Here is an 11,961-nt window from a genome sequence, read left to right on the forward strand (position 1 = left end):
ATATTTTACACAAAACTTCAAACAGCTGCCTGCAAACATGGCTCTTTATTGTAAAGCCAGGTATGAACAACAACCTGCAGCTGCATGCTGTTGTGCTCATTGGTGTCACATTAGGTTCTGAACCACAAACAGAGAAGTTTCTTAGAACTGCTGGGCTAGTGATGTAGGTGTTGATGCAAATGATGGCTTAGGGTGGTGCTACGACAGTGTATAAAAACTGAAGCTCCCAGAGCCAAGTGTTATTTGTTCTTCCGTAACTGAGGTGAACTATAACCTGCTCAGGTAGAATTTAATAACAGCGTGTCTGAACTGCTCGTCTCCAGGCTTCACGTCTCATTCTGTAAGAACTTGTTGTTTGTTTATTAACTTTTTAGAAACAACAGACTTTTGTATACTTCCAAGAAAGAGGGAGAACTGACTCTTCTGCCACACTCACGTTCATCTTTATCTGTCATCAGTTCAGATAAAAGCATCACTGATTATTCTGAACACTGTTTTAAAGCTTCTGCGTCACTCTGATTTCTTCTTAAAGTTGGCAGACAGGATTGTGAAGAAGGACATAGTGGATCCCCCCTTTTAATGAGCATATTATCTGTGAACACTGAATACAAACAACCTAAATGCTCATTAAAGAAGCAGGTTGGCTCATAAAGTGCTCTGTACTTGTTTTATGCAAGTGCTGTTTCTGGAAACAACCACCATCTGTAACCAACACAGGACTTATTGAACTGTCAGGTGTGCAGACAACATGGCACATTTTGGGAACACCTATAGTTGATGTCTTAATTATGAAAATAGCTACTATGTAGTTGATGCTTCCTGTTCTGCCAGAGCAGGTGCAGCCTTTGTGGAAGTGGGTTCCACTGGACCAGCGTCTGTGAACGATCCATTGTGGGTGATTTTTTTTTTGACCTTACATCTGTGTGTAAGGACCAACCACAACCATCTAAAATCTTTGCATGTTATTTTATCTTCTGTGTAAGAAGTACACAGCATACCCTGATGATCAGCTTCAAGGGTTCTCAGTGTAGGATGCATACAGTATGTCATGCTGAAATATAGAGCACTTACAATAGAACCCACTAGAAACCAACTATTTTAGCCTGGTTCCTTAAATCTATGGCATTTTTCCCATGCTGACTGATATGCTGCTCAGTGTCTTTTGCTGTCTGTCATGATCCTAGACCATGTTGGCCCAGCATTCTTAGTTTTCATATGTTTTGTGTGTTGTTCTTTATTTATGCCATGGTTTCTGTTAAGATGTTCCTTATTTGATTACCTCCTGTGTGCCCCTCTGTTTATCTGTGAGCCCTCGTTTCCCCTCCTTGAGTTTTATTCCATGTTTTCCCAGCCCGTTATGTCCGTGCTCTCCCCGTGCTGTCTCTCCTCCTCTCTGAACCTCCGTGTACTTCCTGTTTTACTTTGACAGTCTCCCGTCAGTGTTGCGTTCACTCCTGCCGTGTCTTGTTATGATTATCAGTGTCACCTGTGTTCCCCGTGTGCTCCCACTTCCCTCGTTAACCCTCTGTGTATTTATGTCTGCGTCTCCCTCAGTTCTGTGTCGCGTTCTCCCTCATTCATGGCCGTGTGTTTCTCTGTGTATTACGTTATAGTTTCCTCGTTTAGGTTGTATGGTTTCTCTCTCCAGCAATAAAGCTGTGTTTTGAGTTCATTCCTGCCTCCGTGAGCTTGCGTTTGGGTCCTCATCCTGCCTGCACACAGCCGCAACCATGACAGTCTGCTTTTAAATCAGATGTCACTGTGAACATAAACACAAGCCACAGCAGCCCAGCTGTCTTAGCTGAGTACAAGGATACATTTACTCTCTTTGTGTAAAATATTGTGATGATTTTACATTATATTAGGCAGGCAGCTGCCCAAATTAAACCGTGACTATTAGCAGTTTGGTTATTTTGAACGCCTCGGCTGGAAAAAATTCAAAATGGTTTGTAAGGTTGGCCACAGCTTTGTATGTAAAGGGGAGTTAGAAGATTGCTTCATATTTTAAGATTGATTAAGATTAATTAATATTTTTAATTGTTTTATTTTACATCTCACCTTTTACACTGCATTGAGTTGCTGCCATGTGATTGGCTGAGTGTACATCGTTCTTTGTTTCAAAATGGACTTAATGCTTGGTTGAACAGTTGTGATGTTTATCTCCTTTAGATTTATTTTTTATTTTCATGATGAAAAATGGTTTGTTGGTTCATACCTATGAAGTTACAGTGTTTCTGAAAAGCCTAAAAAGATGAATTGTTACCATAGTAAACTTCAAAACAGACTTTATTATATGATATAGTTATAAAATTGGATAAAAACTGACTTCAGCATAATATAAAATAATGTGTTGTCACTATGTATGCATTGGTCAACTTTCAGATCTATGAAGTTCAGCTCCCCCAGCTGTGTCTCCCTTCTGTGGCCCATTCCCTCATTACTACCCTGTGTATTTAAGCCCTGTGTTTTCCCACGCTTGGTGTCGCGTCGTACCCTCAGACCCTGCCTGTGTGTTCCTGCTTGGTTTCATGGTTTGGTTTCTGTTTTTGTTTCATGCCAGCAATAAAAGCTGTGGTTTTAGTTACATTTCGTCTCGGAGTCCTGCATTTGGATCCACATTTCCACCTGCCCGCACTCAGAGCCCTGACATCAGCATAATATAAAATAATGTGTTTTCCCGATACCTGATTTTTAGCACTATGTATGCATTGGTCAACTTTCAGATCTATGAAGTTCAGCTCAGTTATCTATGTTTTCATTTTTAGTTTCCATTTGCATTTAGATGCACGGCCGATTCTCTGATGTGTGATCTGTTTCTACCTGTGCTGATGCTAGCAGGACTAAAGCTGATCAAGCAGCAGTAAATATGTGAAGCAAGGCTGAAGGATACACTCATAAAATGAACAGAATCATAAGAATATAACAGCACGAGCACTGCAAATGCAACTAAAACATGTTGACATCAAATGGTATGTTATTTGAAATCTATATGAAATAATGACACATCTATATTTTCCAATTTATTTTTTTTTTTTGTATTTATTTATTTTTTCCACAGTTGTGTAAATCAGTCTGTCTGTGGACTGGTACAGCTGAAAAGCCGATGCAGCCAGTTCCTCTTCTTCTTCTTGGGTTTTTTCTCTGGCACAGTCTTAGCTTCAGTTTCGAGTTCAGCTGGATTGGTAGTTATCGTTTTCTCTCTGTCTTCTGTTTGTTGTAGAGAGTCATGCAGAGACATCTCAGTTGATGTCAGGGAGTCTTCTTCTTCTTCCTTGTCCTGTTCTTTGGTGTCTTTTTCCACCAGAAGCTCAGATTTTCCATTTGCTGTGTTGGAATTTTGTTCATTTTGCTCCTGTGTGATTTTAATGTAGGACGCTTTGACTTCTTTCAACTCTTGATAAAGAGTCTCTACTTTCATGTCATGAAGCTCCTTGTTGGAGCAGAGCTGGGATTTAAGCTCACTGATTTCCATGTTCAGTGTCTCCTGGTCCTGCCTATGTTTGTCTTCCTGTTCCTTGAGTTGGTGTTGAGCTTCTAGGAGCTGTTGTTGGAGTGTTCCTATTTGCTCTTGTTGAGTCTTGTATTGGACTTCAAATTGAGCCTCCTTCAGACCTACACAGTCCGTGTGTGAAGCCTCTGTGGTTTGTGTAGAAGAATCCACACACTGCTCTGTGGTAGGGTCGCTGACGTCTTCGTGCAGGACACGGATCATGTCATCCAGCATGACAACTGCTTGGTTGTCCTTTGCTTGAACCTCTGTTTTGCTCTTATCAGGCTTATTATTATCATTAGCCTCCTCCAGTTGCTCTATGAGCTCTTTAATTGTTTCTTCATGCTGTTTTTTGTCGGCGATCATCTGTGCATGAAGTGCATGAACATCTATGTTTTCCAATTTATTTTATTTATTAATTTTATTTTTTCCACAGTTGTGTAAATCAGTCTGTCTGTGGACTGCCAGCCAACACATCCACAACACCAACAACTCAGACAGCACAAAGCCTTTTAAGTTGGCGAGGCGTGATAGCAAATGCAGCGCAGGTACATCCATCTGACCTGCAGCAGCATCGCAGACCACGCCCCCCTCCACACCACTCTTTCCTCATAGTTGCTCGCCATCGTTGCGCTCAGAGGGTAGAAGGTCCCGATCGAAGTGCACAGGTAACTTCCCTTCACATTTCACGACAATGATCCTGTTAGTGAGAAGCCTGCCTTCATACTGGCAGCTGGGTTTCCTGGCTCCCTGATGCTTTAGCTTACATTTAATTATGCGAAACGTTGCGGTACTATACGTCATGCCGCTATTTTCATCGTACCTCCCATCACCTCTACAAATGGATTTGACCTTTGCTGGAATGCTGAGGATGAATGTGTTGGTTTCCTTACAACTGTTGTCAAGTTTGTAGATATTCCTATTTGATATTTCTGTGTTACACAGCTTTTCAGTCATCTTAGCATCTACATGCTGTCTTCTAAACTTTTCATAAGGTGTTTCTTCAGGTCGGTGCTCGCTTGGTAGAAAATTGTTCACTTTGGAAAATCCGGAAGCAAAGAGCAGCACGAGCATCATGCAGACAAACAGTGTCTTCATCGTCTCCTGGAGAAGAAAACACATGGACATTTTTCCACATTAAGAATTTGGCAGATACATCCTTTTGGATCCTGAAGCTCAGTAAGTCGTCTTTGTGAGCTGCAAACACACACGACAAGAGGACTGATAGACCTTTTTCTTTAAATGAAAGAAGTCGTTTTATTTATAGTTTTCTTTTTTATTTATTTATAATCATATATATTACTTTGTTCTCTGTTTATTTTTTATTTTTCAACTGTTAGGACGATTTCTAAATATCCTGAACAAGCCTGATCTGGACGGCTCCTGGAAGCAGATTCAGGCGTGATGATGTCATTTTCAACTGGAAAAAGAAGCTTTGAAAAGCTGAAGTAGTTTAAATGTTTAGATATTTAACCTTGTTGTATTACTTTATATTTTATATTCATCGTATTAAGACATCAAGATATTTGTTTTTGCCTTAAAATTTTGTGTTTTAATTTATACTTTTTGTTATTCTTTTTTTTAATTTTGTCATTTTGCCTTTTTTACTTGATGTGATTTGGATAAATATATATTTATATCTACAGATATATTGAGAGAGTTTTTCTCTGGGTTTCACAAGCCCATTTTATAGATAAAAGTCCAGGTCATAATAGATCCGGTTCATTAAGAACAAAGTTTAAATCCGATTTAATATAAAAGCCTTTCTGCACTCAGTTATTCTTTCCTGTCACATGTTTCAGTGTGCTCTGTAGTAACAATGACACACTGCAAAATAAAAATAATAAGACACTCACCTTTTTTTTCCTTTACTAATGATGATGATTAACCTGCAGTGGTTCAGGTATAAGTTGGTTGTCTGGAACAGCAGGTGATGAAGATGTGGTGAAGGGTCTGTGGTTCATGTATATAGTGGGTTCATTACATAACTGGATAGGCAACATCTGACAGTCAGTTTAAATAAGATCTTGTTGTATTTGAACACAAATCAGCAAAAACAGGTCTCTCACCGTGCAAATATACAGCTTACGTAAGTTTAGTGTGCTCACCGAATGCAGTGTTTAGTGTAGCAGCAGAATTATGACAGTTTATGGAGATGTTCAACGTGAGCCTGCTGCCCAGCTTTAAAAGGAAAATCATTTTAAATGATACATAATAAGTTCTTACCAAAAGAGGAATGCAGACGGAGATGAGCAGAGATCTCTTCTGCAGTTCAGATGCTGCTGTGAGTTCTAGTTCACTTCTGTCACAGAGGAACAAAGTGTGTTTGGATCTGGACACTTTGATTTTTATACTTCTGATCAGCACCACCTCAAATAATCCTTTGCATCCACACCTACATCACTGGCCCACCACTTCTAGGAAACTTTAACACTTCCCTGCTTGTGACTCAGAAAGATAATGCAAATATGATGACCACTGACCACAAGAACCTGCATGTAGATGCAACCTTTTTTTTCCACATCTGGCTTTAGAAAAAAAATTAATGCACAAACAAATAGATTTAAAATAAAAAGATGTGTTGGTATATTTTGACCTTTCAAATAAACTATTAACACTTCTTTTTCCCCCTTTTTAAGTATAATTTTTGGCAAATAAAGTGAATGTTTTGACCATTTGCAGTTAAAATGTTGAACAATCTTTTTATTTTTGTTTTACTACCAGTTGGTTGTAATAATTTCATATGAGGGTTTAAATGGATGTATAACAAAACAAAGGATAAAAGTATATATAAAAGTATATTTAATGAAGCTGATCAAACAACAGTGCAATATGGCATGATGACAGTGTTTACAATTTTGGCAGGAGAACAAAAGATAAATATTATAAAATACAAGACATGAAAATCTCAGAGGTCAGGGGTCGGGGGCCCAGGAAGTCTGACCCGCAGATTCCAGGTTAAGATGATAACCTGCCACGGCTGCAGTACCCTCTACAACACGGCTTGTGTCGATGATTTAGTGCACTGAAAAAAATATGTTGTTGGATTTACTTAATTCAATGGTGGACATTTGTTGCACACAGATGTTTTGCTTTGGCAGCAACTTAAACAATTGAGTTAAATTAACACAATTTATTCATGTTCAATAAACCTGTGCAATTTGTGTTGATAAAATGTGACTTAAACATGTTTTGATGAAGTAATTTGAGCTCTTGAAATATTTTAATCCTTCACAATTTTCTCACTTTATCCCAACACCATTCAATAACTTTTACCCAATACTACTTGGTCACTTAAATACTACATGTTATCTTCAAATTACATTTTGCTATTATATTCTAGTATCAAATACACAATTTTCAAATGGAGGCCTTATAACAGATTATATTGTTCTCTTCCAAGATGGTTGCTGGCATCCACCAGTAACCTTTCAAAACAAAATGTCTAATTTCACTGCATTGACAGTAGGTAAAGAATTAAACTGACATTACTCCACTACTGAATCTATATAAACCAACAGTTAAATAATGTCAGTTCTTCCGTGTTCTCTGGAATCAATCACAGCAAAGAAATTAGACTCTTTCTTTTGAAAAATGTTGGGAAAGAACAATACAAAACATTCTATTTAAGGCCTCTAACGTCAAGATTCAGTTAAACAACAATTATAACTAAACAATTTGAGGTAATGTTAGTTTCCATTAACATTAAATTAGGTTACTGAATTGGCAAACACCTTCCTATTAACATTACCCATTTTACCCCAATAACTAAAGAAATTAGCACTTGCAGGTCAAAACCTTTATTCAAGAGATGCAAAAATAACATTGATACAGTGACTGTCAAAAATTACGGCACTGATCATACTGTGACATCTTGGTTCAAAACAGCACACTTAGAAATATTCAACGTTCCTTACTTCAACTGAATGAAACTGAAAATACCATTTCACACGGCCCATATGGGATATTTAGACTGCATAACTGTTCATGCTACATCTCTTCACTAGTAAAAGAAAGAAAAAATACAAAGAGAAATTTAAAAATGCTGCCAAACAGACAGAGAACTTGTACAGAGCAAAAGGAAAAACAAACAACAACAACAACAAAAAAACGGCTCGTCCTCATGGCAGTTGCAGTGTATATAAAAATGAACCCTGCGATCTGTTCCTGGAATTGAGCTTCAAAAATGCAGCAGAACAAGTGTGAGATTTAAATGTCTTCTCACCTAGAGCTGATCAGCTTGCATGCATAACAGTGAGCTTCGTTGCAGGAGCAGTTTTGTCTTAGTTGTGAACTTTTCTTGAGAGCTGAGTTGCTTCCAACTCCATTACCACCCTTTGAATCACCTCAAAAGTGTAGCAGAGTTGTGATGGGTAACTCATATTGAAGGAATAAAAAAGGTCCAAACAGCATGGCTACTGCAAAGGTCACGTTATCCAGATCTTGAAGAACTACTATACCCTCGATGATGATGCCAACATCAGAAAAGTCATTGCCTGGTGCATCCTCTGGAGACAGATGTTCATTGTGGTTTTCTCAATCTGTGCAGTGGCCTCAGTCAAGTCCTGGTTAAACACAAAACATTTCTTTAAGATTCCTTTTTAAACTCATCTCTTTTGAATCTACCAGTTCTAATGTTAGAGTAATTTAAACCAATGCAAGCAACATAGTAAATAGCTATAGCCAAAGAGTGGCCTGCCATGCTGCCATTCATGGTCTAACAGAGTTTCTAAGAGAGGGTGAAAAACATAATTTCAAATGCTTTACATTAGTTTTTCTTAGAAAGACACCGGCCCATCAGAAATCCAGGTTTTGTCACTCAGAAGATGTTAGAATTTAGACTTTCAGCCCCACAATTTGGTTAGCTGTTGGTCTTTTTTTTTTTCAAACAAAAGCTAATGTAAATATTGGTGGGATTTTCCTTTGTTCACTAGAATGACAAATTTAAAGTTTTTTCACACTGATGTGACCCCTAATACAGGGGTGGGGCCTCAAGGGCCGGCGGCTGAGTTCACTACCAGGCCTCATGTGAACTTCAAATTATTAAAGAGGACTACTGGTCCTAACTGGTCCAATGAGGATCAAGTGGATAACTAAATGCATTTTTAAATGTTGCAAAGCCACAATCTACTCATAAAACACTCACCATGAACTCCTGCACCAAGATGTTGCAATTGTCTTTCACACAGATGCGGAGCACTTTGATGAGACTCCCTTTGAGCATTAATGTCATCCTAAAGTATTATAACAAAGAAAACAGAGATTTGTGAACTTTTCAGTAGCACAGAAGAAAATGATCCCAGACCAAAACTTAAACCAGTCAACATGCAACACCAGCATCTACAAAGCAATATCAAAAGTTCCTGTTTGACATTAACTTTATGGATATATAGTTTCCAGAACATTTATTTTTTTAAAAAGATCAATTTTTCTCAGTGGGCCAGTAAATGCATGACGAAAATTATGGCATCCTTTCGGTGGAATCAGTACTCACAGGTAATAGTTGACTGTTTCAATGGATGCAGCATAAAAATCTTTTACTGACCTAATGCAATACATATACACTTTGTAGTTAAAGAATTTTAAAGTTCTTACTGTCATCATGGCAGCTACATCCTTTAGCTTTGTGCCCTGTTCCCCCGATCACTTTGCAAACACTTTCAGCAGACTGTCAGAGAGAAACTCAGCTCCGTCAGAAACCTTGACTGTAAAGGCATGGTTGGGATGCACTGGAATGCTGCATTTCATCTGAAATGACATAAAATTATTTTGAAATAACAGCAGGCACTGTGCTTGGTTAATAATCAGTAATGTTTTGTTGAATAAAAACTGTGTTTCCAGATCTTATGGGATTAAAAAAATCCAAAGATGTTTATTTCTGATTTGCAACCCAAGAACCCACAAGTTACAACCTCATTTTAGTTCAAGTGTGCATTAATGTGAGTCCAGTAATCACCTTTCTGACAATACATACAGGTATAAGTTAAACCTATGGCAGATTTTGGATTTCTCAGTTGTATTAATAGGGTGGTCTATTTGAGTATGCATGCACCTAATAATTATAAAAAACCTATTATAATTAAGTTACAGAAACCTTAAGCGAAAATAGAATATACTTTCTTACCATAACACCTTGAACCCACAATCCATCAGCTGACTCCTGGTGAAATGCAGAATAGATGTGGTCTCTCAATGTGCATCAACAAAAACAAAAACAAAAACAAAAGGACAGCAGGTGAGGGCAGGAGGGGTAGGGATGTAAGCTAGCATAATACCGCTGATGATATTAGCTAAAGCTGTTCAATGTCCAAAATCTCACTAACACCACGGTGCAGTAAATACACAATGTAACTGAAGAGTCAGTTGACAAATCTATTCACACAGAAAACCAAATTATGTTATGAGTGCCTCGTAATTAGGTTTAATGTGATATTACGGCTCTTGTGCCAAAGACAAATTCAAATGAAAAAGCGCCAATTCTTTGATAACAGATAAAACAGCAAATACGCTAACGGCTCTTTTTTAGCATGTTACATGGCGGCACTTTAGACGTTTAACTACATTTGGCTGAAATATGGTAAATATTAATTCAAAAAATCAAGACATACCAAAAAACGTAGAGTTGGCTGCTCGACTTGACTGAGATGGATGCATTTTTTAAACCACGATCCAAAGCCCGCGAGATGAAATCACGCGTGGTTTCACGAGATTTAACGTTGCTATCTTATTGACTTACTTCACCTGAACATGATATGAACAATTTAATACACCCTTTCTGCATATCATGTAGTTTTTACACTATATAGTTACATTTATCTTTAAAACATGAGGCAATTGTGTTAAATACATGCAAGATGCTTACATAAATCCAAGAGATGGCCAGTCCCTTTTTTTCAGTGTGAAGCAAACTGATCAGCTGTCTCATTGTGTCTTTTGTGTGTTTGGTTTTGTGTTTTCAATGAACTGAAAGCCCTCTTTAATGCACGAGGGTGTGACCATCCACATTCTCTCATCTGTCCAGTGTCAGACGTTCATTTTGTGCAAATGGTCAAGTCTTCCAAGTGTGCGTGCTTTTCCTTCTGAGTGCTTTTCCTTCAGCGTCTGTGTTACTCGCGTCCAGCAGATGGCAGTGTTTCACTGTCTGACGGCTGTCTGAAGCTTCAGCTGGATTATCCGTTTGCTATGTTTGCCATGTTACAGTGGGGAGGAAAAACTCCTTTTTAACAGGAATATCTAGACATGAGTGATTACTGCAGTGGGGCACTATCTGTGCTATCTATAAGAAATGTTAGCAACAATAAAACTCTGAGGATCAGGGCTCCATTTCACTCCAGTGTTCAGTGGCATTTTAAAAGAGTGAATACCGACGCTGAATGTCTTTGTAAAGCAAAAGCACTTTGTTAGCCTTTACAGAGCAAAGCTATGGATCAATGTGCAGTGAAGAAAAATCGAGGTGGCCAGTCTGTCCTTTCCTAACCAATCACAGAGCTCCTTACATTGCACCATGTGGCTAATTTGTGTTTTACTGATATTGCTGGGCTGCTGTCAATCATTTTGTCTTTATATTACAACAGAGCATTGACCTTTAACCTGTTTAATTCATACTGAGTATTTAAAAAAATGTATTGTCATAATAAATTGTGCCTCACTGAAACACCATTTTGCATTAGCCTCTATCACCTGACTTGTCACTGATGATATCACTGCATGAGCAGGCGAGCGGTAGCGGCGGGGGGGGTGTAGGTGAAGCTCGTGAAGAACAAAATTCTGTACGAGCGGACGCAGTGAGTCCAATAACCAGGGGTAACTGGAAATAAGGTGTTGTAGGCTGGCTTCCACAGTGTAAAGAGACACTTCTCCCTCATGCTCTAACAGCTGGTAAATCAATTTAGAAGCAGAGTCGATAACGGCCTCCTGAAGCTCCCTAGGTGGGGTGACTGCCGCTGGATCCATATCTGGCTGGTCCGTACTGTCACAGCGGGTGAGGAGAGCCGTGTGAAAATAATAAATGAGGATCCAATCGCAGGCAGTAGTGGAGAAGTGAAGGTGGTTTATTGAACACAAAAATAAATATGGACAAACAGCAAATGGAGCACGAACTAGACTAGACTGGAAACAACTAAACTACAGAGCACAAACCTGGACAAGAACGAGCAGAGGAGATGGACAGCAGGGAGAACACACGGGTGAGACATGGTGGATACACAGACAGACCAGCAACTACAATGACAGAGGACACGACTTAAATACACAGAGAAACACAGGGGAATTACACACAGGTGGTGGACACAGCTGGGAATAATCACCAAGACGAGACAGAGGTCAAACTGAACACACTCACATGAGACGCAGACCTTCACAATAAAACAGGAACAAGAAACCATCACACTAAGACGCAGACTCGACATAGAGAGAGAGACAGAAAATGACACATGGAACTAAACTAAACCTGCAAAAACATGACAACTCAA

The 11,961-nt window shown here is 38.8% G+C and overlaps 1 long non-coding RNA gene across 1 annotated transcript; it reads right to left on the reverse strand.

The window, feature by feature from the left end:
• Positions 1-6,512: 6,512 nt before the first annotated feature.
• Positions 6,513-10,386, reverse strand: LOC112433201 (uncharacterized). The gene is made up of 4 exons (XR_003023413.2): positions 9,615-10,386; positions 9,086-9,238; positions 8,637-8,724; positions 6,513-8,055 (listed from the first exon to the last, which is right to left on the reverse strand). It is a non-coding gene; the product is annotated as an uncharacterized LOC112433201 (long non-coding RNA).
• Positions 10,387-11,961: the final 1,575 nt, after the last annotated feature.

The sequence above is a fragment of the Maylandia zebra genome, linkage group LG3 (assembly GCF_041146795.1).
Source record: "Maylandia zebra isolate NMK-2024a linkage group LG3, Mzebra_GT3a, whole genome shotgun sequence".
NCBI lineage: Eukaryota > Metazoa > Chordata > Actinopteri > Cichliformes > Cichlidae > Maylandia > Maylandia zebra.